Source organism: Amblyomma maculatum, chromosome 1 (genome assembly GCF_055883805.1).
Source record: "Amblyomma maculatum isolate TAMU_Amacu chromosome 1, ASM5588380v1, whole genome shotgun sequence".
Taxonomy (NCBI): domain Eukaryota; kingdom Metazoa; phylum Arthropoda; class Arachnida; order Ixodida; family Ixodidae; genus Amblyomma; species Amblyomma maculatum.
The window spans coordinates 103,703,671-103,729,208 of NC_139344.1; the positions used below are offsets into that span (position 1 = coordinate 103,703,671).

At 44.6% G+C, this 25,538-nt stretch overlaps 1 protein-coding gene and 1 pseudogene across 1 annotated transcript in view; one reads left to right on the top strand and one right to left on the bottom strand.

Moving 5' to 3' along the window:
* Positions 1-25,538, top strand: part of LOC146203363 (uncharacterized) — a 196,644-nt gene that overhangs the window by 83,071 nt on the left and 88,035 nt on the right. The window lies entirely within an intron of this gene.
* LOC146203364 (very long chain fatty acid elongase AAEL008004 pseudogene) lies at positions 15,196-16,495 on the bottom strand (annotated as a pseudogene).

A 25,538-nucleotide genomic window follows, 5' to 3' on the forward strand; every position in this document is an offset into this window, starting at 1 on the left:
GCTATAATTAATTAACTAACAAAACTACATCAACCATTTTGTCACTATACACTTTTTCTTGACGCCCTATCCTATGGTATCATTATTTTTCAGATATGCCGCCTAGTTCCTCTTTTACAGCGCCGACAAATTCATGCCCACGCGAAACCTGCCTACACACCCATACAATGCTTATGTAATTAATAAGGAACGAGCGCTAGCAGAAAAACTGCTGCAGGCAATAACGCGGATGGCCTGATTCTGTGTATGCTGTACAGACGACAAATGGCAGTGACAATTGTATTTCCCCACGCGAGAATCCGGTAAGTGAGGCGAACTAAAGCATAATACAATGATAAGAGAATGTAACATGGATAATATGGATGCACTTTAATGAGCTCTGAGGCCAAACATAGATTTTTTTTTTTTTTAGATGAGCAATGTGGATTGAAAATAAAAGTGTAAATTGGCACCTAATCGCTGAATTGTCGCTCTTGAATAACCTGGAAATAATTGATTTAATTATTTATTTATCCACTCACAGGTGGGGCGGTCCCACAGAATTAACTTTGATATGGCTGCGCTAATTCCCACGGGACTTGCGCAAGCAGTTACCCACATGATGTACACTCTTTGTCAAATGTTTGAAGTTCAGGGCGTTCGCTTCTGAGCAGTACCCTGTGGCCCCTAGTGCATCCTTAGTGTTGTTAATTTGAAAGTAAAAGATTTTTGATTCTGCCCTGCCCAATGGGTAAGACTTCCACGAATGCTGAAGGAGCTCCTCTAGACGGCGTAGAAGCAAACCTTCCTGCCCTAAACTTTTGGCAAAGGCTGCACTTCTAGACCACTTACCAAAAGTCATGCCCGATGCTTATCACCAGATATCATATATTGTGATTTCAGTACTGACAGCGAAAATACTTAGAAAAACAGTTTTTATTTAAGAGTATTTTACTGCAGGAATTAAACATTCTTTGATTCAAATGAATATGACATGATGAAGCGTAAGGTAAATCGGGACGTCTATATCACTACTCTGCTGATTTAGTGAACTGGTTTCTGTCGTGATTGCATGCTTCTGCAATGTATTATGGAGCCCTACAAAGATATGTCTGCGTCATGTGCAAGAAAAAAAAAACAAATTAAGGAAAACGGGGGGGGGGGGGGGGTGCAGTTTGCACTCGGCATAGCAACCCGTAGCCTGGCAAAATGCTTTGCCATGGGAGCAAATGTCTTGTTACAGCAGCTTATGCGCTTTCATTGTCCCCTGTCGGCGCTCATTATTGTGCCCTTATATTCATGGCACAAAGTGCAGTCACGCGTGTGCGTTTGTGCGAAGTGGGGGGGGGGGGGGGAGGGGTGTAATCTCTAGCCCAGAGGAGCTCTCGTTAACGGCGTTACTACTAAAACACATCTTCATGCAGCAGAAACTTTCGCGGGTCGTAGTTCTGTTAGTGCGAGTTAATAGAAAGTTTCAGAATAGGATCGGAGCATCCCATTCTAAATATCTTTAATATTGAAAGCAGCGTTGTGTCTCTTACTCTCTCTCACTGCTCTCTCCCCCTCTTTCTGCATGGCAGAAATAGATTGGTATTTTTTTTTTTTTTTAGCACGAAATAGAATAGCAATAGGGTTGCTGTTAAAAATTGAATGTTTCAGGTTTCTTTTGGTAATATTCTTACATTAAATGTAAATTTGTTTGATGGAAAAGCGCAGTATCTGTTACACTTCTCGGTGGATGCTTGGGCCGCGCCGAAGGAGAGCGGAGGAATATAAGAGTGGAAGAGGAAATAGAGAAAGAGGGGTCATAGCTGAAGGGCTAGGAAATAATTTCGACCACCCGACGATCTTTAACGTGCAATGGCTTCGCAAAGCACACGGACGCCTTTGTGTTTCGCTTCCATCGAAATGCGGCCTCCGCAGTCGGTTACAAAAGCGGGAACGCCGGTTCAGTAGCCGAGTGTTACTCACCACTTCGATGTTTGCAGCTAAACACGATTTACTCTGCTGTTGTTTTCTGATAACCGTGAGAAGCCCTTTTTCTTGGTAATTATTTTATAAATGGTACGAAAATAGCACGTTTTGGGTAATAACAACAATAAGTTTATTTTTCCATCACCGTAAACAAAATGGCGGGGGCCTGAAGTAAGAGCTGCCTTATATATGGCAGCTTGACAGAGCCTCAGACCCCCACTTTGGCAAGCGCACAAAAGACCACGCAACATAAAAACTACAACATCAATACATAAGCGAAACTCGCGTGCAGAACACGTTAACACCGCTTCGCGCACAGAAAATAAAACACACAATAATAGTGAGCAATACAATGTGAAAGACATTCTCATTGATTTCTCCTCGCTGTTTTTTTTTTCTTCATGCCATCATCATGTTACGGCATATTAAGAAAATACTTAAAACGTTCTCTAAACGACAGTTCCGATAGAGTGATGTTTGTTTGCAAAAGCACATTTATTAATCGATGTAATCTGTTCTCTAGTGTTTGTTGTTCATATGTTATTCTGTAATTTCTAACTTTCCATGATCGGAGTTGCGGGTTTCGTGCGTTTTTGTCCGGCTTTTTAGGCTTGCCAGTGTTTGAATAAAACCTGTACGGTTTGAGATTAATTACGAGCTAAAGCGTAGCTTGCGAGGTTTAGGACGGAGATTATTTTGTGTTAAAAAAAAAAATAACTTATATGGTGTAATGGTGCTACTTGTTCCACAATGCGCAAAAAACTTTTCAGTAGAACGTGCAGTTTTTGTAAATTTTCCTGCGTTTGGCCCAAGTCAAGATTCCATAACTAAGTCGAGAATAAAAAAAGAGATTTATAAATCAAAAGTTTTACATTTGTTGGTAACACATGACGGTTTCTATGAACAATACCAATCACTTGTGATAATTTTTTGTTAGATCAGCGGCGTGATCATCCCACCTCATTCTGTCATTAAATATGACTCCTAATGATTTAAATGAAGGGACCTCCAGTGGAAGAGACCTAAAACACATGTCCTTAGTTAAACAAACTTTTTTTTATTCTTGCCCCAGAAAATTTTGTTTTCAAAATGGTGTGTTCCAATGCCTTGCTCCTGCTCCAAGTGTCTAAATTTTCTAGCGTGTGATTAGCTTGGTCGACTTTGTTATCAATGTTGTCTCCCGATAAGAACATGCTTGTGTCGTCTGCGTAGAATATGACTTTAACAAGTGGTGCGATTGAAACACTATCATTAATATAAATATTAAAGAGAAATGGGCCCAATATACTTCCTTGCGGTACACCGCTGAAAATAGGCAATATTTCAAAAATAAAGCCGTTTACACTAACTGCTTGATGACGATACTGCAAATATGATTTTAGGGAGGATGCAGCCTGCCCACGCAAAACCGTAACATTGAAGTTTGCGCAATAGTAAGTCATGATTTATTAAATCAAATGCCTTAGTAAAATCAATGAAAATGCCGATTACGATTTTATTTTTATGTAACTGCTTTAATATGTACTCTTTTTACTCTAACAATGCAAGCTCTGCAGATAAGTATTTCTGAAACCAAACTGTGGATCCGTTAGAATTAGATGTTCTCGCTCAAAAGAACACAAATGTTTATGAAGAACATTTTCAAACAGATTTCAAAATATTGGCAATACTGATATCGGCCTGTAATTACGAAAATCTTTTTTGTTTCCTATTTTAAATACCACAGACAGTCATGCTACTTGGATGTGACGTGGGAAAACTGCAGTGGACATACATATGCTTATGATGTGCGTAATATATGGTAATAATAGGTCTATAACATGAGCAATTGGTCTTATTTTCAAACCATCAATATCGCATTAAGATGTTGAACTCCTTTCTTTGATTGTCTTTAAGACCTCGCAATTATCAACAAGAGTGAGAAAAATAATTTCCTCAATATAAGACGTGCCATATAGATTGTTCCGAGTTATGGTGTTCCCGGACAGGCTGACAAAATATTTGTTAAATTCATCTGCAAGATCTTGGCCAGTTAAAGTTTTTCCAGCCACATCTAACGCATAAATTTGTTATTTACATTGATTATCGGTTATGAAGTTGTTGAGGGTCTTCCATAAGATGTCTTTGTGACCATTTGCCGATTCAAATGGATTATTATAGTACACCTTCCTGGCCTTTTTTATTTCCTTATCTAAACGATTCCTACTTTAAATATATTGAGGTACTTTTCATCCCGTGTTTGTATAAATTTGTGGTAAAATTTGTATTGTTTTTTTTTTTGTCTATCTTTGTGAGGAGCTCGTTCCTAATCCGAGGCTTACGACTACGCCGTGCTCGTTTCATGAACTTGTTTGGAAAACAGTTATCATGGATAGGTCTCAAGGTATCTAAGAATGCGCCATAAGCTTTCTCGGCGTCATTTTACAATAGAATAGTGCCGCAATCCATGTCTGCTACAGATGTCCTAAAAGTAGCGAGATGGATTGAAAAGAAAATTTGCAACTGTGTTTTTTTTTTTTTTTGCGCTTTTCATGTTTGAAGCAGAAATATATCGGAAGGTGATCACTCACATCATAGATGATCACTCCCGATTTTACATAACTGATGTCCAGGTTTCTAATAAGTACGTCCAATAATGACGATGAAGTAGATGTACTACGTGTTGGTTGTTGAATGACATTCACAGACCGTTTGAGTTTAACAGTAGATCCATACTTTTCTTATCATTGTGACAACTTAGCATGTTTATGTTTATGTCACCATCGCATACAAGCTTGGCGTCAGTATTACGCATATAAGAAAAAAAGAGAATCAAGAAAATAAAAAAAATCTGGAAAAAGAGCCCCGGGACGGACGATAGCAAACAAAAATAGTATATTGTACATGTAACGATAACACTTCAAAATCAGGATCAGAGACGGTCATTTGCGGTTTAGGATCAGGATTCCGAATTTTTCTGGGGAACATACAAACACCCCCACCACGGCTCGAGGTAGGACTGACAAGAATGCTTGATAATTTTGAAGTCGAAAGATGTGTGTCATTTGCACACCAAGTCTCAGTAATCATAAGAACATCAAATGATATACTCAGTTATTGTAACGATGCTGATAATTTTAATTTCTTGTTATGAGTAGACCGTGTATTCAACTATAGGCACTTAAAAGATTTTGAAAAATCAGGACCCGTTTCCGCCGAAAATTTGTTAGGAAATATATGCGAAATAGTAGTCGCATTGCTGGCCATGATGAAATTTTGGTAACATTTCCCTGGTGCTGACTGAAGGTTTAGATTAGCTTTTCAAGACTGCTCACATCTGATATGATAAATGCTGTTGCACCTTCCACCTTCCTCACGAGAAGCTTGTTATTGCTGTGGCAAACATATTTATAGTTTTTTTGTTTGGACCAAACTTTCACTTCATTCAACAGTACTTATGTTCGTTTCGTCAAGTTCTCAACCAAGTGTACATCTTTGGTTGGGCCAGAAATATTCCTCCTGTTTCTAAACGTTATGCACGAAATAACATTTTTTACTTCTATTACAAACATTTTTCCCGCGTGCGTCACTAGTATTTTACGTAGTATTTCCGCGTCTACATAGCATCTGTCTCCCTTTGTTTTGCGCGATAGCTTTTACAGCCTATTCGGTTCAAAAGACGTCGCTGTCGCCTTTGCCGTACCGAAAAATAGAGATGAATGTGGCGGAAAAATTGACGCCGGCATGCTGCGGCCCCCGGAACTACTTGGCTGCCAAGACAGATGACGCCTCCGCGCGTTATCGGTTTGAAATCGGCCTTATGAGTGCAAAATGTGCGTCCGCGTCGATTTTTCAAAGAGCGAGCACCGCAGGGGGCCACAAGCCGCTATTGCGTCGTATACATTGCCTCATTATTTTTTTTATTCTGCACTTCTAAAACACTTGACATCACAGGGGCTATTAAAATGGGAATTATCCTTGAAATATGGTTTCATTAGCTTGGGTAGCACTTAAACCGCGATTCCAGCAAGCTGACACCAACGTTTTGGTTCCTCGCTGCAGTAAATTCCGTTTTACTTGCTTATCCTAAAGCAAAGCCCCATAATGAATAACAAGTTTTAAAAGCGCGTTCGAATCACCAGCTGACAGAAAAAAAAAAAAGACGAGTGGGGTAAGTGCAAGATACCCTCACTTTCTCGTGCAGTGTCTTTCGTCGTGTGCTCTTGTCAGCTGTGGCGTAGCCAGAAATGTATTTCGAGGGGGGCTGACATTGCTGCTCAGTCTCCTCCGTATCGAGATACCTGTCACCAACCTGTCACCTCTCAACTGCGTCATAAATTCTGCGAGCCGGGATGCAAAGATTGCACGGAACAATAGTACCATCCGGGGCTTTCATGCCATAGAGTATCCTGCGCATGTATTGTTTCAGACGAAAATAATTTGTTTAATTTAGCAAATACGGAACTGAAAATTCATCATTGCCAGTTTTCCAGCTATACAATTAACATTAGTTCAAATACGTAGTCTTGCTGACGGACCCGCAGATGAAATGGTTGCTTGCACTCTCTCCAGTCTGCTTGTAACATTGATTATAATGCAGCGTCTGCACTCTAACAATCTGAAGTGTTACGAACAGACGAGGACTCCCAGAAGACGATTTCGACAGACTTTCCATCGGAGCATACATAGCGGCTAAAAACACCGAGAAGATCGAGTTTGGCCTGCGAAGGCTGCGCATCTGGCGTCACTCTCCCTCCTAGTTTTTTTTTTCTTTTCTTCCACGTATTCCATCTCTGCACGCTTATCAGCTTGTCTGATAGTGTGGCTTGTCTTCTTTGTATGGTCCGATGTACGATTTCAGAAAACTAAATGCACCTTTCGCTTTTTTATTCACGCAAAAATCTTTCTTTGAACGTGAAAAAGACATATCTGGAGACAAAGTCCAGATTGATTTCCGGCTCCAGTGTTGTTTTGGTCTGCGGTATATGACAGTACGAAAACATTTCGTTGGGGGCTGGAGCCCCATATGAGCCCCCCCCCCCCCCCCCCCCCTGGCTACGCCCCTGGTTGTCAGGAAGGCGCATTTCCGGAAAGAAATCGGATTTGCCCCGAATTTCAAGACACCTAATCGGTGTTGAAGGATTAGTAACCAAAGGTATTACATATATGTGCCCGGCTGGCATCGCTTTCTGAAAAAAAAAAAAAAAAAAGAAAACCCAAAATGCAATGACCAGCGCGCTATCGTATCTCTCTGCCGTGGGGATAAAAACGCAAGCGGTACGAAATCCACCAAAAGACATTTTGATCTCTCCCAGGATGTCCTGGGTAGCAAATGAAGCATCCTGCTAGATACATGCAGAACACATCGTTGGCGGGTTCTCTCCCCCCCCAGCCTGCTGCTTGGATGGCGTGTCAGTGCGGAATTCGATCAGCAAGATTGCTCCATTGCTATGAGGCCTCGCACATTTGCGGCATTTTTTTTTTTCTCTGGCGAACTTCTTTCTCATTTACTGTAACTACAACGAGTTCTTCTTTAGTACGAATGCCTTGATTTTGAAGACCAGTTTCTGTTCAATATTTTTTTATTATTCAAAAAATTTCCTCTGTAGTTGAATCCGTTTCCTGCTCACTTTTATACTTTAACTTTTCTTCTGTGATTGTGTCCTTTTTTGTGACCTGCGGAAAGCTACTGTACTCTAGCGTGTTCGCTTTTATTTCGCAGTGCTTGCGGTAGTAGGACATGCCTGATGGCGACGTGTTAACAAGCAGCATTCACTAGCGGTTGTGCACGACGCTCGCGTCAGGAAACCTCTGACAATAATCGGATATTCGCATTTGGCACAAGCTGAAATCGCCCCATGCTTGCATTGAGCGAACGAAACTATAGTTACTGCACCTGCTTCAACGAAACAAGCGCCGAACGTGCGGGCATCCTTTTCCATACGCTCAGGATGCGTCGAAAAGTGCCGTCTTGCAGGGCGGACTTACGAATGCTTTTGCGAAGTGGATAAAATTGCGCCAGCATATAACAAAAAAAAAAAAAAAAAAAAAAAGCCTCAAAAGGAACTCTTTACCAAAGTGTTCGGGTGAGTTTTCCTTGTCTTTTCACTAAAGGGGTGGCGCCTCTCGTCCTCTGTGATAGAAGCCAGAGCCTTTTATTTGGCCGATAGACGCCATCCAAGCGGCGCTGGTTCACCCTTCCTTTCTTCGCGCGGAGATTCGCGTACACCTTTCTTCGGCTCCCATTCGCGAGTGTACATGGCAGGGTTGTTTTTTCTTGTTTTCTTTTCTTCAACTTTGCAGAGCAAAGCTGTTGTCGAGGTGGTGTGCGGAGCTCGTTGCGCAGTCCTCGTTCGGTGGCGGCTCAGATGGTCGCTTTCCTTCCTTCCTTCCTTCTTGGTACGCTAGGCTGCGTTGCTCTCGCCGCCGTCAGCAGGAAGGGAAGGGGCTAAGCCGCGCCGTGTACAAACAACAGGGCGCCGCAGTCTGCGTCAAAGGGGAAACCCGGGGCGAATATAGGCGAGTGCCGCTACCTGCGACAAGAAAGACGCTATGACCGAGGGCGGGAAAGAAAGAAAGAAAGAAAAAAAAAACAGGTAAATCGGCTCGGATGAGTGTACATAAGTGCCAGCAAGCTTTGGCAGCACCAAGTGAAGGCGTCTTCTGACAATACGTGGTAATCAGGGCCGTATTGGTGGATTGGAAAAGACAAGTACTAATGCCTGTTCGGCTTATTGCTTACTCACGTCAGGCGTTCCCGCTAATGGCGAAATTTCTCGTGACGGAATGAGCTGATTTTTCCGAAAGTTTCTCCATACCATCGCGGCCGCGGAGCATGCCGGTAGTTGTCGCTTTTAGCTGATGCCGCATATAGCAACTACCGGTTTATGAAGAGAGGAAAGGAGCGGAAATGAATGCCTACTTGTAAGGCATGGTTCTTTCTTGACGAAAGTCCGTTCATTCGGAAGCATGAATACATTTCTAATGTAACTTGGAATTTCGACTGAGGTCTTTTATATAAAGCCTGTGTCTCTCATCTGGTTGCCGAAAAAGTAGTACACGTAATGTATGCGGCTTTCGTTTTCTAACTCCGCGTCTCTCAAAATGCTGCTCACTGAGTGCGTCAGAGCGAAACCCTCGTCGTCTCAAGGTCACCCGAAGCTCATTAATAGAAGCGGTTAGCCGGTGAGAGCAATAAGCGTCACGGCTTCCGTTCTATAGATATGCTCAAAAGCGCCGTTCAGCAAAATTTTGATAACCGGTAAATAATCTGATCTACATAAATTCTCGGAAGGAATAATTTTGTGAGGGATGCAGTGCTACAGCTTTTGCATTTCCAAGGTTTCAAGTTTCTATTTGAAAACTAAGCTCACTGGTTGCTTTCCGACTTATTTCTTTTCGATGTTTATCGTTTTTTTTATATTGCTGTGCCGGAGGGGGGGGGGGGGGGGGCGGATATATTTTATGGGCAAACGCTGAGCGGAACAAAACTAATACCTTTGTCACACGAGCAGATTTAATGTCATTCGGATCGAATGTCATTCGATGCATCGAGTGTCATTCGGTTTCTTTCGGTGCTACACGGTAAAGTATAATGTCATTCGCCAATGGTAGCAATTACGATCAGCTACAAAAAATGCTGCACTTAAGGAGCATCAGTGCGCATAAAAGGCGTTTGAAATCACTGTGTAACATTTTAAAGCTGATCGAAACATTTCTGTACGATAATTCAAGCGAAAAACATTACTTTTGGCTGTGCTGTAGCGCTTTAGCCATAAAAATCCAAGCCAAGTATCGAGTCACCCAGAAATCCGAAATATGTAAACAAACAATATGGCTGAACACAGCGGAGCGCGGATACACAGTGCGGAGACACGTAGAGCATGCAATTGGCGTCCACACTGTGAGGCGCTCAGTCAAAACTTTAAATAGTTCCGAGATAAACATACGGGAGATGCGGTTACCAAGGAACACAGAGCCCAAAATGATCGTGAGTCGCTGCCATTACTGGACCACTGCTGTGACCGAGAGTAATGCCGTTCCGCGAGAGCCAGCAGTGCTAATAATTTTACACCTAAATTAACAGGTTTTAAAACAAAACTTTAGAAACATAATTTTCAAATTTCAATGTGCGCAGAATATGTTGTTGCGTCACTTGTTTCCGCTGCGTATCTGGCGTCAAGAGTACACATTCGGTTCGCGATCGAATGCGAATGAGTTCCCCAAACTCATTCGATGAAGAATGTCATTCGAACCTAATGACATTAAATTTTCTCGTGTAGCATGGGAGTAATTCATTAGATGCTAATGTCATTCGATACGAATGACATTAAATTTGCTCGTGTGACAGGGGTATAACACACGCATATTAATGAAGATGCAGCACTCCAGCGCTAACTAGCAATCCATTATTAATTCACGTTGGAGCTGCTGTAGTCTGCCCTTGTGTAATTATTCGCTTCTCGGTGTGTGTCATTTCCTTGTACTCAGTGTTTCACTACGGAATCCTTTCAACTCGACCATCTAGCAGTTCTGTTACACGCTGTTTTATTTATCAGATGTTTCTTTTTTGTTAATATTTGTCACCACTGATTATCTAGTTTTCCAGACTCTCAAGGTAATGCTTATAGCTCTATCATTATGTATTGGGACGCAACTCGTGACACTTGCTTTATTTTTAGTTGTGAGTGCGCGTGTCAACAAAAGAAGGGACGACTGTTGTCGACAGTAAATATAGCAATATTGCGCATGCACAGATCGAATAGGTTGGTTCGGTTTATGGATTTTAACGTCCCTGAACGACTTCACACTTTCAGGGGCGCCGTAGTGGACGGCTTCGGACAGTTTCGGCGACGTGAGATTCCTTAACATGCGTCGGCATCGCACCAGCACGTTGCATTCCACATCCACCGAAGCGTTGATTGAAAAGCAGTTCGCTACATATCAGACCGTTGTCCACATTCTTTGCGCTGTCAGTTTTTTCGCGATTCGCTTTTTGTACATTGAAAAAAAAAAAAATGCTCTACTTAGCCCAACAATCATTTCTCCTGAGACGCACTTATGCCCTTCATCATTCACTCACCCGGTCGGGAGCCACGATTCGACCGATTGTTTGCTAGCGCTCTCTGATGCTTCTGAGGGAGCGTATTCCTAGGGCTGAATGTAAGTTGTGCTCGCTACCTCCCAGTTTTTTCGGTGCGAAAGCACTTCTAGCCTAACACAAAGAAGTTCGCCAATTTCTGTAATTCCGTTCGCTTAACCAAGTGTTGCTACTGCAACAACCAATACTAGATTCGCTATACACGGTTATGCAACGATTTGCTATAAGTCACCATGACTCTTTAGAGCAGCTCTGCTACAACTTTTGTTTGCGAAAACATGAAGGGTGAATTTCACCACACTGAAGTCCCTTCTTCCCAGAGCGCAGAACAAAGTCTCTGCCCTAAAACTCGGCACACCCTTTTTAGCGACAAGCAGGAATATAGTTTGAATGTATGAGAAAACCAATGGTATCGAAGCTCATTCTGATCAGTCGGATCCCACTCAGGAAGAATGCCACGAAAAAGGCTGCACGTACGCAATGGTTCTACACCCACCCTGACCGGCTCATGATATAGTACTCGGGATTTGGCCTAGTCATGCAAAGCCATGGTTTGGGGGCATGGATGCGTTTCTCATGATGCGGCTCCGTCCCGGCTAAAAGCCGGCCAACACTCGAGTGCTTTTCGTCCGGTCGGTTGCGAAGTCGGCGCCTTTCACATGCTGTTGCCGACCGTGCTAAACATGTCAGCTTAGCTTGTCGTGAAAACAATGGAGAAAATAAACATATCAAGTTTTTTTCTTCTTCTCGAAACGAGCCAAATACACCAAAAGGCAAACCGGGAAAAAACGCAAAAGTTTATTTGTTATTCGCACAAGCCGTAGCGCTCCCCAAGCTGTTAGTGTATGTGCTCCACGTGCTAGATTAAGCGAATGCTATAGGGCGTAATAAAATATGTAAATAATTTAAAAATAATATACACATCTTAAGCTTGGAGACTCGGCTTTTTGCGATGTGAAACTCAAGTCTTATCCCAGTTTTGTGTACGAAAATATGTTTAGAGACGTTTTTAAGCCCTCTTTGTGAAAACAATACTTAAATATTATTACGCCGTGAATACCAGCAGAAGAAACAAAAAATAAAATTCATTGTGCACAATCAGGCGGGGCACTGCTTGTGCTTGAACGCGAGCAACTAAAGGCGAATGGCAGGCTTTAACGGCAAGCAGTGGCGTCACAACCTTCTTTCTTATTATTCATACTTCGGCAGCGGAAGAATTTAAGCAATAGCTAGAATTTATGGAATCTAGAAGTATTTCATTTCAATGTATCATTCTAAACTCAGGAGCAGTATCGAAATGATAGACGTGTACAGGACGCAAAGCAAAAGTACAGGGGCGTGTATGGTCGTTTCCTTCCTGTCTCGTATATTTTGCTTGTAATATTGAATTGAGAAAGTCGCGGCCAACTTGCCCAACTAAAGGCTGCAATGTTCACGCATCGATCCTTGCTTCATCAGCGGCAGGGCTAATGGTCCCCCGTTATCTTTGTCTTCTAGGTTCAGGCTTTCTGCCAATCTCTTTGTATCTCTGGCAGTTGATAGAAAAGTAGTGCTGGGGAAGGAACAATTGAAATGCCTCTTGAAAGGCTCCGGCCTGTGTGGTTCAAGCTGACAAAGAATCCTCTGACAGTTCATTTGAGGATTTGACGCAGTTTGATCTGTACATCAGCAGGATATCATGTTAAATTGTTATTTTAAACAGGATTTCAGCGCAGGATTTCTATTTCTTTTTTTTGACGCCTTATGCTCTCATAACGTTTTCAAAAAGTAAGATCTATGGATTACTTTTCCACATTAGCGAAAATATAATGTAATCTTGAAGTTACAGTGGCGTTCCCCTGCTAAACGCGCGATCACGGATGCAACAGCCGACGCAGCAAGCCACATACTACTTCATTTTCTACACAGAACAGAATGGACGACGCAATGACGTGTATAAAGACGATCATGTTGAGCAATGTGGCAGAAATATCTACAGTACAAACAAAAATAAAGAATTCCGTAGTGTTACGAGGAAATCCAAAAATGTAGCCATAAACCACAATCCGTATTATTATCTTAACCATCGGATTGCCACATCTCATTGGCGACTTCAACTTTTCCCAACAGTCAGCCATTGTTCACATTTCTTGTGAGAAAAAAAACAAACAAACAAACAAACAAATATTAAGGTTAGTTTTTAAATAATTGGTTAAAAATAACTTATCGGGTTAGGTCAAATGCGGGAAAGTTTCCCTTGATAGGTAAGCCTTCAAAGGCTTTCCCGCATAAAGATGCGCCAGCGTGACTACGGGGACGGCTTAACATCTTGGCCAATTTGAACCTCATTTGAGAACGTCAGATCATGCTTCATGTCCCCGGTCCTTGGCGAAGAGCCGTTCGTGGCGAGCACTATAGCGTCTATTAATAGGACAGAACACGTCACTTACGGCCCGGTTTAATTTTATGCCTTGCGGCTGCTCGCCGGCAAGATTTTCCAGTCGAAGGAAGTACAGGACATGACGATTCTGACGTCATGGTTCGGTGTCTAGGGAGAATCCCCGAATCGCTTCATAATTCCCTGCCTGATGCATATGCGTAAGGTCGAGGATACAGCCTCTGCCAACTGCCTGCGCGCAGCCGTACAAGAGCGCACGTCTACAGCGGCTCCTGCCAGCGCCAGGTGATGCCCGATTGTTAAAAAAAGGGTGATCTGAGGGCACTGGCGCCAACGGTAAAAAAAGAAAGAAAGCAGAGCGAAAAGCGGCACGCGCGTCATCGATCGCATCGCTATGGGGGCTGCCAAATTGCAGTCGGGTATTCGTCCTGGCTGTCTTCCAATGCGTACGCAGAATGCTAGAATGCTCGCGTGGCGGTCAGGCGAGATAAGGAAAGTCCATTGAGGCCCGCCCTTCGAAACGCGCCTGCGGCCAATTTAGGACTCAAACTGTGATATACAGTGCCCACTCCTCTACCCCCCTCCCTCCCTGCCCAGTGTTGCCTTTCTCTGCTGTTTTTCTACGAATACGGATAGGAGTGTATAACGTGGAAAGGACGGCAAGAAAGCTAGCTGACGACACTGGTACCGAAGCATGAAGCGAGGCAACGCAGGTATATGTTCCCACGCCTCAACACCCTTTGCGACTAAAGCTGGCATGGTCTACATTTTCCACTGTAAATGTACAGTGGTAAAATTAGACGCATATACCCGAGCGGAAAGCTCCAGCAAGAGCACAGAAATAAAAGGGTTAAACGTTTTTAAAGGGGCTGAGACAGCAATGTTTTGTTTGGGTCATTTTTTTTTTTTTCAAATGCTTGTTATCGCTCCCGGTACTTTCTTCTTCTCGCCTCTGTGCATATGGCATGTACCCACAGTAGGTGACTGGCCAGCGTTCAATGCATGTGTAAGGATTGAATACCTGACCCCCACGTAGCTCTATGACGTATAACTTGTTAAAAAGGAATGCAGTGTAGCTGAAATAAGATGAAAAAAAAAAAAATTGAGGTGATAGGAATAGTAATTACCCGTACGTTCCTCACGCTGTTATCAATAGACGTTCGTCAGAGCTATCAGCAATCTTCTGCCCCTGTTTCCTGTGGTAACTAAGGTTTTTTTTTTTTCTTTTTTCTTTTTTTTTTACACCTAAAAGGCGCAATCCGCAGTGAATGACTATATCGCACGGCGGCGGAACTTTGAGCGGGTCACAAGAACGTGCGAAGGATCATTTTTTGAATGATCAGAGTCGTCATCACATCCCTCCTTCCCACTGCTTTTAGAATTGTAGGTGTTTACATGCAACCCAATTTTCTCCATTACACTCACATAACGGTACACCCCCGACAGCTTTTCCTGTCCTCAGCTCTAGTGAGGAAAAAAAAAAAATGTTCAGATACCTCATTACCGACGGGTTTGAGAGTACTAACTCCGAGTGTGGTGCGAGCGAGGTCGTGTTAAGACAGCGCGAAGAATCGACGCAGTCAATATATCCTACTTCTCTCTCCGCCGCTTTCTTCACAAAAAGAAACCAGCGCCAATCGTGACATTAAACTCGCCTCCGATTCTTCGCAACAGCGATGGGAAAATCGTGCCTGTAAACAGAAACTGGGGCCAAATATAGGTAAAAGTATGGCGGAACGTTGGGAAGCACTGAAGAAGAGCATAAACGAAGAGACACACTTTAGCTTTAGAGGCCCACAGGAGGCAAGGTCAGTTTATTTACATGAGATACGATTGCCGTGGAATGGCTACATTTGCACTAACGAGTCGTCATCGCCGAAATTAACATCGAGTAGGTGTGGCGTGCATTGCAGTTCAAACGAGGGATGAAATTCGGCAAAGCGCCAGCGGTTGCCTTCTTACACAGAGACACAGCCCGATCTCTACGCTTGTTTCACTGTGCTGATGGGCGAGAAGCACAAGTCTGCGAAGGCCGAAGGAGCGCTGGGTGGCACCGAAGACTAGTTCGCCGCTTCAGACTCGCACGGCAGCCATCGGCCTCAGTCATTCGAAAGCTGGTCGGAGACACTGTGTCAAACAGTCCTACAGAGATCTTTTTGGCGGCAAGTCTGCAAGCGGCGCCTTGTAGAGTTGCCGCCGACGTGGAAACGTGCACCCGGACCGACAGAGCAGCCGGTACTCGCCTGGTTGTTTTACTCCTTCTTTTCCCTGACGTTGTCGAGCTGGCTGGGCTCCTTCTTGTAGGCCTGGAAGTAGAACCGGGCGAACAGGCCGAAGAAGAACATAGCCTGAGGAATGGTGATCATCATGTGGGTCTTGGGGTAGCCGCATTCCTTGAAGGCGGGTATCATGCAGTGGATGAACATGATGATGAACTGCACCAGCTGGAACTGGGTCAAGTAACGCTTCCACCAAAGGTACGGCCTCATCCAGGGCCCCAACAGCGACAGGAAGTAGTAGGAGTACATGACCACGTGCACGAAGCTATTTAGCGTCAGACCGAGCGCCACTTGGCCGTCAGGACCGTGGGCCAGCCCGAACCAGCCGTTGAACACTACAAGCACGTGGTGCACTACATGCAGGAACGACACGTGCGAGTCCTTTTTGCGCAGAACAAAGAAGATGGTGTCGAGGAAGTCTGCAATGCGCACCCACAGGTACCACCAGCAGAGCTCGAGGAACTCCATGGTGGTGCTGTCGCGGGCCTGAAAGTCGATGCCCTGGCACACGATGCTGTAGCCGCCGCCGAAGTACGAGCGTATGAGAAAATTATACACGAAGTACGCGTTGAGGAACACCATGGAAAGGTTGTAGAGCATGATGATCGGCTTCAGGCCATCGTACGCCTTGCGGCCCTTCATGAACCTCGGGCCCCCGATCTTGACAAGGTAGACGTAGCCGAGGAGCAGCGTGATTAGAAACTGCTTGCTGCCCACCAAGGGCCAGTCCAGCGTGCGCGGGTCTCGCGGCAGGATGGAGTCCGACACCACGGCGTCCATGTTCGGTATCTTCGTTAGGACGGCGCGAGCAAGTGTGCGTTTGATGTGCGGATGCACTCCCGCCTTTATTTACTGCGTTGCGAGAGAGTGAAACTGGAATAACGAATGGGGCGAGAGGCACCTTCCTCCTCTTGCCGTAATCCCGTTTCTCTCCCCATCGGCCGACAGCTGCTTGACGCCACTGCGAGGAGAGGAGGTCAGACGAGCCGTGGCATTGAGGCTGATACGACTCTCACCTACTCCCATCCTTCGAAGACCTTCGGGCAATTCCGCAGACAAACAGACTGCAGACTGGGAACCTGCGTGTGCCATTCTCGCCCGCTCGGTAGTTGTCGGGTGGAGAGGGTGCCTAGCGCGGCGCGCGAACGCCGACTTCCTCCTGGAACTTCGGAAACCTTGACCAAGCTGCGAAGGCGCGGGTTCGCGGCTTGCCGGGCTATTTCTCCGCTATCGGCGTTGCTTCCCTCTTCCCAGCGTTTTCGGTTTGCATTCATCTCCTTTTCTCACCTGTGCGTCACCTTCGAGCATGCATGCATGTGCGTCACTGCCATTGCGTATTGTTGAAACCACGGACATCTCGCGTCCCTCCCGCTACCACCCACTTTATTATTATTGTTATTTTTTTTTTTTTAATTTTTGCTGGAAGGAGGCATACATTCTGCTCCTCTGCGATTGAGCGTTTGTCCGGAAATATAAGAGAAACTCAAACTGCGACGTAAGGCAAACACACAGCCTCGAGTCAAGGGAAAGCTGGCCTCTTGCACGTGTTTATTTTGTTAGCAGATATCTAGCTTTGCACGCTCCCTCTGCCGCCGGAATCGACTTGGTAAAAAGCACAATGCAACAGGTGAGGCGGACGCTTACATGCATAGCGTTGAGCTACAAATTATATACGCTCATATAAAGCATCGACCGTGAAGTTGGCGGCTAGAACTTTACGCCCATTCTTATCATTAAGATGATAATCCCTCATGACTTACCGACCTCGGTGCATTACCGTTTAAGAAATGTATTTTCCCTCATTTTGAATGCGAACCGAGGGAACGCCGTAACAATCGGTGGTGTAAGAAACACCACGATGTATCCGTGTTTGTTTCTGTTAAATATTTTGTTGTTAGCATCAAGCAGTACATAATGCGAGCACAGATGCGTAGCATTGTTGCAAAGAGCCGCACTTTCGTTTTTTTTTTTTCGCACTCGCATAAACGGGTTATTCGCTGTTTTCAAGCTCTGCTTGTTTAGCGCAAATCAAATAATCTGCTGTCGTATATGGGTCGTGCCAGGAATTGACGCATTTCTTGTGGTCGCCGGCATGTATCGAGGGTAAAGCAGCATGTCATTTGCGGCATCAATGCAGACACACGCCAAGTATAGCACAGCGTTTACTGAGTGTGAAAGGGGCCAGTTCTATGACTGACGATACAAGTGGCCATCTTCCCGATGTGGACTAGCAATATTTGACATTTCTTTTATTTACGTTTTGTACCCTCGACTCAGTCGAAGGTTTAAAAACGAAACGAAGAAAAGCTTTGGATGCTCAGCATTACTGGCGATTCCGCGCAAGGGACCAAGCTTCCTTCAAGCGCACCACCATTGGAATTTATTTGTAAAATGCAACTGGAACTACTGCATCGTGCAGCTCCGAAATCAATTTTGTCACCTACCCACGTGTTTCGTAGCCGATCCAAGGCAATGATCGCTATCTGCCGCTTCGCAGCGAGAAACAAACCTTTAATATCCGCGTTGATTTTCGTGACACATAAGATGTGGCGACATGCATAAACCCGCTGAAAAGGCTCTTTCCTCTCCCGATTATATCTTAGTAAAAAAATGCGCTTCTTACAGCTTTTCACTTTGAAGGCAATGGTTGGTGGGCTCCTGAACGCGTACATATTTCTCGCTTGTCACTATTTGCCTCGCGAGTAATAAAGAACGCATGTTCCGAGCGCCCTTCGGTGGTCTGGAAGAAAGAAGCCAAGCAATCATTTAGAGGTGACGCTTTTCCCGTGAACATATTTAGAGGCGTGCACTAAGCGAGCGGCCAAACGTTGGTCTCGATATGCCGCAGTCGGCCGCGTGTATACTCTTGCATAACCACAGCGTAGACGCGACAGTCTTCTTTCCACCGCCTTCGATGGCATAAAGCTTCGGTGTGGACCGCTCTTAACGGTGGCCGGGAGTTATGCAAACCGCGCGCTTCTCACATCAGCAGTGCACTCGGTAGTGTGCATTTTTCGAATCTACCCTGTGAGTTCAGAAGGGGCTGCGGTATTGCAAAACTGAAAAAAAAGGAAACAAATAAAAAATAAAAAAGCTTGACTAAACTTGGTGCTGTTCTTTAGCTGCGTTGGATTATAGCGATACGTAGCGTACAGGTACACCGTGTCTTCTTTATTTGATGGCGCTCGAAGGCGTGCAATGAGACCGTCGCGTCGTGCTCTCTACCACCTGTATACGCGGTGGGCGACCACGGCTAGTTTACGAGGCAAGCATGACATACGCTCTTGCAGCGCGAGGCAGCGGCCAGTCGTTAGTGCGACTGAGGCAAAGTGCTTCAACGTACAGCGTGCCATGTGCAAATCGCGATCAGCTCTGAGGCAACCAAATTTCCTCAGAGGAGGTCAGGGGTCGAATAAGTAGAGTTGTGGCTTTCGATTCTTCCCGTCGCACGAAATTGCTATTCGCCTGTGCCCCGCCGGGATCGGTGTCGTACTGGTAGCCTCGGTGAGCGATAACAAGAGACAGAGAGGTTGAAAATAATCATGAATTACCGCACCCAAGGCTGGTATTTTACATTCTTGATGCAGATAGAAAACGTAGCCCAGCTCTCGCTTCGTATCAGAGGCATGGAGGAAAGATAGCGTAGGAGAGGTCATCAGAGCTGCAAAAAGAAAAGTGGCGAAAGTCACGTGATCTCTCAAGGGCTACTAGGATTCCTTAATAGACCTCCCCCAACCTACGTCACACATGAAGTACTGTGTGCACGTGTGATGGGCGTGGTTCGGCCTGGTGGACAAAACATTCGGATGCAGTTGGCGCGGTGCAGTGGCTTAGGTCTCGTGTGGGGCAGTTTTCCTTGTTTGTTTTTTCTATGCTTTCCAGCTGTTGACCAGTGGAATGGGATAATGGATCCAAGAATGGCACGTCTTTCGACATCTTTGAAAGCGGCACAAAATGACTTCTGGAGCCCAGCAAAGAACGAAGCGACAGACGTCATACATTGGCAAGACCTGAGGGTTCTTTAGTGTGGCCAGTTTTACGTGCATACTCGTGCATTCTCGTATTTTTCGGTGATTAAACAATCATTACGTTTGCTTTATGGTCCTTCCGAATGAGTCGCACTTGAAAGATGAACGAACTTGCTCTCAGATAGCAGCATGGCATGCGACCTCGGCAGTCCTGTAAATATTTCTTGTTCGCCAGTTGGTGCAGCAGATTATGCTCAAGAATCCAGCTTCTGTCGATAGACGGCTCTCAAAGACATGCCTGAGCAACATGATGACGGAGTACAATAGCATTCCAAGCAGGAATCGAGTATATAATACATAGCGTTCGAGCGTTTTTGCGTCCTGATCTAAAAGCGGTTTTGCTTTCACCATTAAAGTGTAGTATTTCGCGATTTGCGTAAATATTATTCTGTGTACGCATCATTATGCCGTTATTTCTCAAACTGCTGGTTCTACCAAAGGGCACCACGTTCATTCCGGATTGCACACGCCCTGGGTGGTATATACGTATACATGCTCTCGTAAATAAGTAATTCTTGCACTGCTTCAAGACCGACTTTACGTGGTAGTGTTACCAGCGGGCATAGAATTCACGCCCCTTCATGCCTTGCATAACATGCCTTAGGTGACTGACTAATGCGACCAGGTCGAAATATTTTCTTTCCTCGCAGACTCGCCTCGTGTAAACCGTTGGTTGCGATATTACTTCTAGCAGTACCATCTTGTCTTTGTCGAGCCGAATGCAGTGTAAACTACTCAAAGTAAAAATGTCTTTCCTTGATACAGGAATCCACCAGCCAAACACGTAGCTCATCCCTACGGTGCTGTCTTCGCTCCCAACTGCTCAAACTTAGTGGCGCTTGGGAGTTGCTTCCGGAAAGGGCATTTCGAAAAAAAAAAAATAAATACTTGATGTCGACCCAAATTGGCAGTAACCCCACTTAATACTACGGTTATGCATTTCAAACGTTTAGCAGGATTTTAAGCTTTCTTTATTACGAGCCACGCCTATTCCAGAAACACGAACGTATCACCCACGTGCTCTTCTGACATCACATTGCTTGCAAACAAAAAGGGGTGTATTTGTCACGCTTCGTCTCATGCGTCGTCTGCATCACCCATATTGACTGTGTCGTTGACAGGGCCTACCGGGTAGAGTTCAGAACTCATTTTTTTGTTAATGCGAAATTTGCGTTTCGTGAAAGCCGCAAAGTTTTGATGGCCTGCAGTAAGCGTTGGTAGTCACCGTGTTTAGTTCATTTAGCATGCCACTGTAGGCAATTTTGGAAGCACGCAGCAGCCAGCGGCGGCTCGGTACAACGCGAGATTGTCTGCTTCGCAGCGCTAGCGGCGCATGCGCAAACGTAGTGAACGCCGCAGATGCGTACGTGACCAAGTGGGCAAGGGTAGCCCAGAAGTCCGGCTTCAAATAATGTGACGTGACGGTCTATCCTTACTTCTTTCTTCCTCCACGGTCAGAGGTGACTACCACAAAGGAGCCATTTTCGAAGGCAGAGCTCATGTTTAAGAGCGCAGCTCTTTGGCGTCCGTTCCTACGTTTCGAGTCGTCGTTGGCGTCGTCCTCGTAACCAGCTCCGCCTCCCTCTACACAGATCAGCAGCAGTGGTCAACTTTGGAATTCCTTTCCTTACTGATGACATCATCATCGTGGTAATAATCATCATCATCGGCTGGACTATACCCAATGCAGGGCGAATGCCTCTCCCAAATTTTGTACCGCCCCTCGCTACGCTTTCATTCCCTTGGAATACGATTCGTTGCTCTTGATGATCCTCTCTTTGCATTACATGTCCTGCCCATGCCCATTTTTTTTTTCTCGATTTTGACTGGAGTATCATTAACTCTAGGTTTATCTCTGACCCAATGTGTACCGCTTCCTCTCTCTTGACGTTGCATCCAACCATTTTCCGTTCCATAACTCTCTGCGTTGTCCTCAACTTAACTCATACGCGTTACTTAACTGCGATGTCCTCAACTTAACCATGACACTGATTATATAAGGAAGGAATTTTACATTGTTGATGCCAGGGAAGCTATGGCACTCATAAACGTGTTTTGAAGAACTGCTTTCTTGTCAACGCAATGAAATGTGATATCACTTGTTCGATTGTGTAAATTTCCTTGTTGGCAAGGAGTGCAGCATATGACAGACCTCTATTAATGTTGTAACAGACTAAACAAAGGGGAGCAGAGACGGCATAGGAACCGCGCTATAACAGGAGCCGCGCGGCCAGCTGAGTCATATGGATTTACTCGCGAGCATTTTGTGGCGAATGTAAACAGGAAAGGGAAGACGGGGAGTTTTTGTCTCAGTCACAGGGAGTACGGACTACCTCATTCAAATCCCCGTTCACCCTACCGAACAGCACACGCCTACAACTGGGTGACGAAGGCACGCATTTTTTTTATATTCAGTCACCTCACATGCTCCAACCAGAGTATTATGGGAGAATGGTTACAATCAAACTCGTGTAAAAAGAAGCAAATAAACATTGTTATGTGAACATCATTATACAGTAGTAATTATTCTACAAAGAAATACTGCAGATTTCTTTTTTTTTTTTCATTGAAGGCAATGGTTTCAGATATATGAACAATATTGTGTGGAAGACTATTCTAATAATTGATTGCACGCGGCAGGGCTGATAAGTTGAAAGCCCTGCTTTTTACGAAAGGCGACTGAAACTGAGGTGATTGTGCAGTCAATGTGACGTGCGACGCGTGAGAGGTAGGATGATGGCTGTAAATGATTTTGTGGAAGAGGCAAATAATTGCAATATTCTGTGGGATTCTAAGGACGGGACAGACAGCGATGTCTTGATTCTAGTTATGCTGAAATTACGGCTGTCGTCTCAAAAAATCAAACAATCGGGCCGATTTTCTACGCGCTCTAGAGAATTAAGTATCCTTGATGAGGTGACCAAATTGAAAATGCGTATCTAATTTGAGGGTGAACAAATGTTTGATAAGCGAGTTGCAGAGTGTAAGAAGGCGCACCTTTAAGGTTACGTTTTAAATAGCCTAACGTACGATCTGGTTTGGCAGTAACTTTTTCTATATGGTTCTTCGTGGAAGATCAGGCAAGAAATGAGCTTCTTGGTGCTTGTATGATGGCGCGAAGCTGACTGGACAAGTATTAGGTGAATATGTAAATTGAGAATTGAATCATTTGGGAGTAAATTTCATTAAGTTACATTTATCAATGTTGAGGGATGTTTGCCATGATGAGCACCAGTTGTGCGGTCGAGATCTTCCTGAAGAGCGATGGTGGTTGTTAACAGAGCGGATTTTGCGATAAATAACGCAGTCGGCGAACAGTCTGATGGTCGAATTAATGTTTGGCGGTAGGTCATTTATGTAGATTAGGAACAATAATGGGCCAATTGCACTACATTGGGGTACACCAGATGTCACATCAGTTAAGGAAGATGAATAATTATCAATAAAACTGAACTGTGTACGGAATGATAAAAAGTTTCGTGTCAAAGAATTTGTTCGGGAATTGTCAGGGCGTCTAACGTCCGTTGAAGAGGGGATAAGAAAACCGACAGGAAATCGAATAAGGAATAAGCCAACAGAAAACAGCAAACTCCGATCCATGGTTCAGGCTTGCGAATACCTTGATAAAAATGGCTTAGGAATTTTTGTAGAAAACTAAGGACAAGCGGCACTCAAATACATTACAATAATCGTCCGAGGCGCCTTGCATATGTTGGAGGGAGACTGCCGTCGTTGTGATTCAGTGTTTTGTTCTTCTGTAGCTTGTATCACGAAAGAAATATGGGCGTGAAAGCCCACTCCTTCCTTCGCCGATGATGAAGCCTCCTCCCAACGAATAGCATGGTTTTGCTGATACCGGGCGTGCTCCGCAAGTGTACTGGAAATTTTGTTTGCCACACCTTATGCGTTTTAAAACGCCTTTCAAAATTCTTGAGATATTTTGTTTTCTGCTGACAATCAGCTTGCTGCCCGACCAGACGGGATTTCGTCAAACCTACATTGTAAAAAATGTGTGTGAAATTATAGGTATTTTTAAAGAAAAGTTCTGTCCACGTACATAGAATATCTGTTCTATACTTCATTGACAGAAATACTTTCACGAAAATAATAATTTTCTGTTTACCAGCCCAAACCTTGATTGGAAGGCAAACAATTCGATATATATTTGTCGTCTATTCCGTTTTCTATCGCAAACTGATTTTTACTTGAATAGTAGGTAAATGCTAAATAGAAAGCAAAATGGTATGACAAATCCGAAGACGCTGTTTGACGATTGGCTGCGTAACAATTTCGATTCGAAAGAAGATAGCTAGTGGCGCCATATTGAGGTCCGTTGTTGGTTGGCTCCCTGCCACAGTGGTATCTGTTATGCATTTTTCCACTTGCCTCTTTTCAGTGGCTAGACAATGGCCGTTGCGCGGCCAACTTTATGGGTGACATCGAGTGTTGCCAGCGCAGAGAGATATTTGTGAGATGGAGTTAGCAAGGCTTTCGCCATGAAAATAGCGTTCATTGAAGAAATCGGCGCTTAACGCACTTTTATTGTTGTTACAGGAAGAAACACATGTAAAACAAAAGACGAGTAAAAATATATAATTGCATCATTGTTTTAACTGCGACAAAAAAAAAAAAACGGAAAAATAAAAAAAAAACGAAAAACGCCATATAACTGAACATTTTTGTTAATTTACAAAAATTTTCTATCAGTTCTAAACAGAACAAACTGTAAAATCCCAGAAAACTTAGAAACAGAAAACATAGCAGAACAGAAAATTTCCGGCCGGACAGCTGCCAAAAAATTTCTGTATTTTTCAACAAAAATGTTTTACAGATTATGGTTGCAACATTTGGTCCCTAGGTTTCTCGATATACAGTAAGTGCGATAATCTAGTAGTCGATTCGCCACAGCAGGTACTGTTCACTTTTGTCGATTGAGGATGGGAATAACGCTGGCCAGCCGACGAGTGATCGGGGGGGGGGGGGGGGGGGGGGGGGGGGGCTGTTATCCATAGCGGTTCTCCGTCTCGTTGCGAGCTGTGCAGCAATGGCAGGCAAACGTTCAAAACCTCACCGTGTGCTTTGCCGCTTTTGTTCCATCGATTACCCCAGCTACTCCTTCCAACTCCTCAACATATGCCTCGACGCCGGTTCCCAATACGGCAGACGCGCGGGCACGAGCAGGCGGAATTAAAGCACCTGTAGCGCTTCCACAGCGCACAGAACCGTACGGAAAACGCGATGGCTAGCTCTCCCATCACAGTGTGGCAATGGCACTGCAGGGACTTCAGGGAAAAGCAGCGGGCCATGGAGCTTACCCTACAGGCTCAGCCACACAACCCTCACATAATCGCCCCACAGGAAACATGCACCACAACGAAATTGGTTAGCTAGGCTGCATACATACACACACCGCCTCTGACCAACGACCAAATACGGCTTTTTTTTTTTTTTTTTTTTTTTTTTTTTCACAGAAATCTCACGGCTAATCAGCTCGAGCTCGAATACCCCGATGTTCCTCATACTTTCGTACAGGTCCTTCCCAACAGTCACTCTCGCACCCCCTCCCACATTCTCAACATCTGCAGCTCCCCCAGTTATAAAAGCACACGAGTTGCGACCCTCATCCGAAAGGCCTGCTTAGCCGCCCAAGCTGGCATGCTTCTTGTCCTTGGCGACTTAAACGCGCCACACGCTGAGTGCGGTTACCCCAGTAAAGCTTGTGGCCGTAAAGGCTCCAGGGTTTGGGAGACGGCCCAACACCCGGTCGGTCTCACACTTCTCATAGATTCCGATCAGCCAACCCGTATCGGCAATAGTGTTGA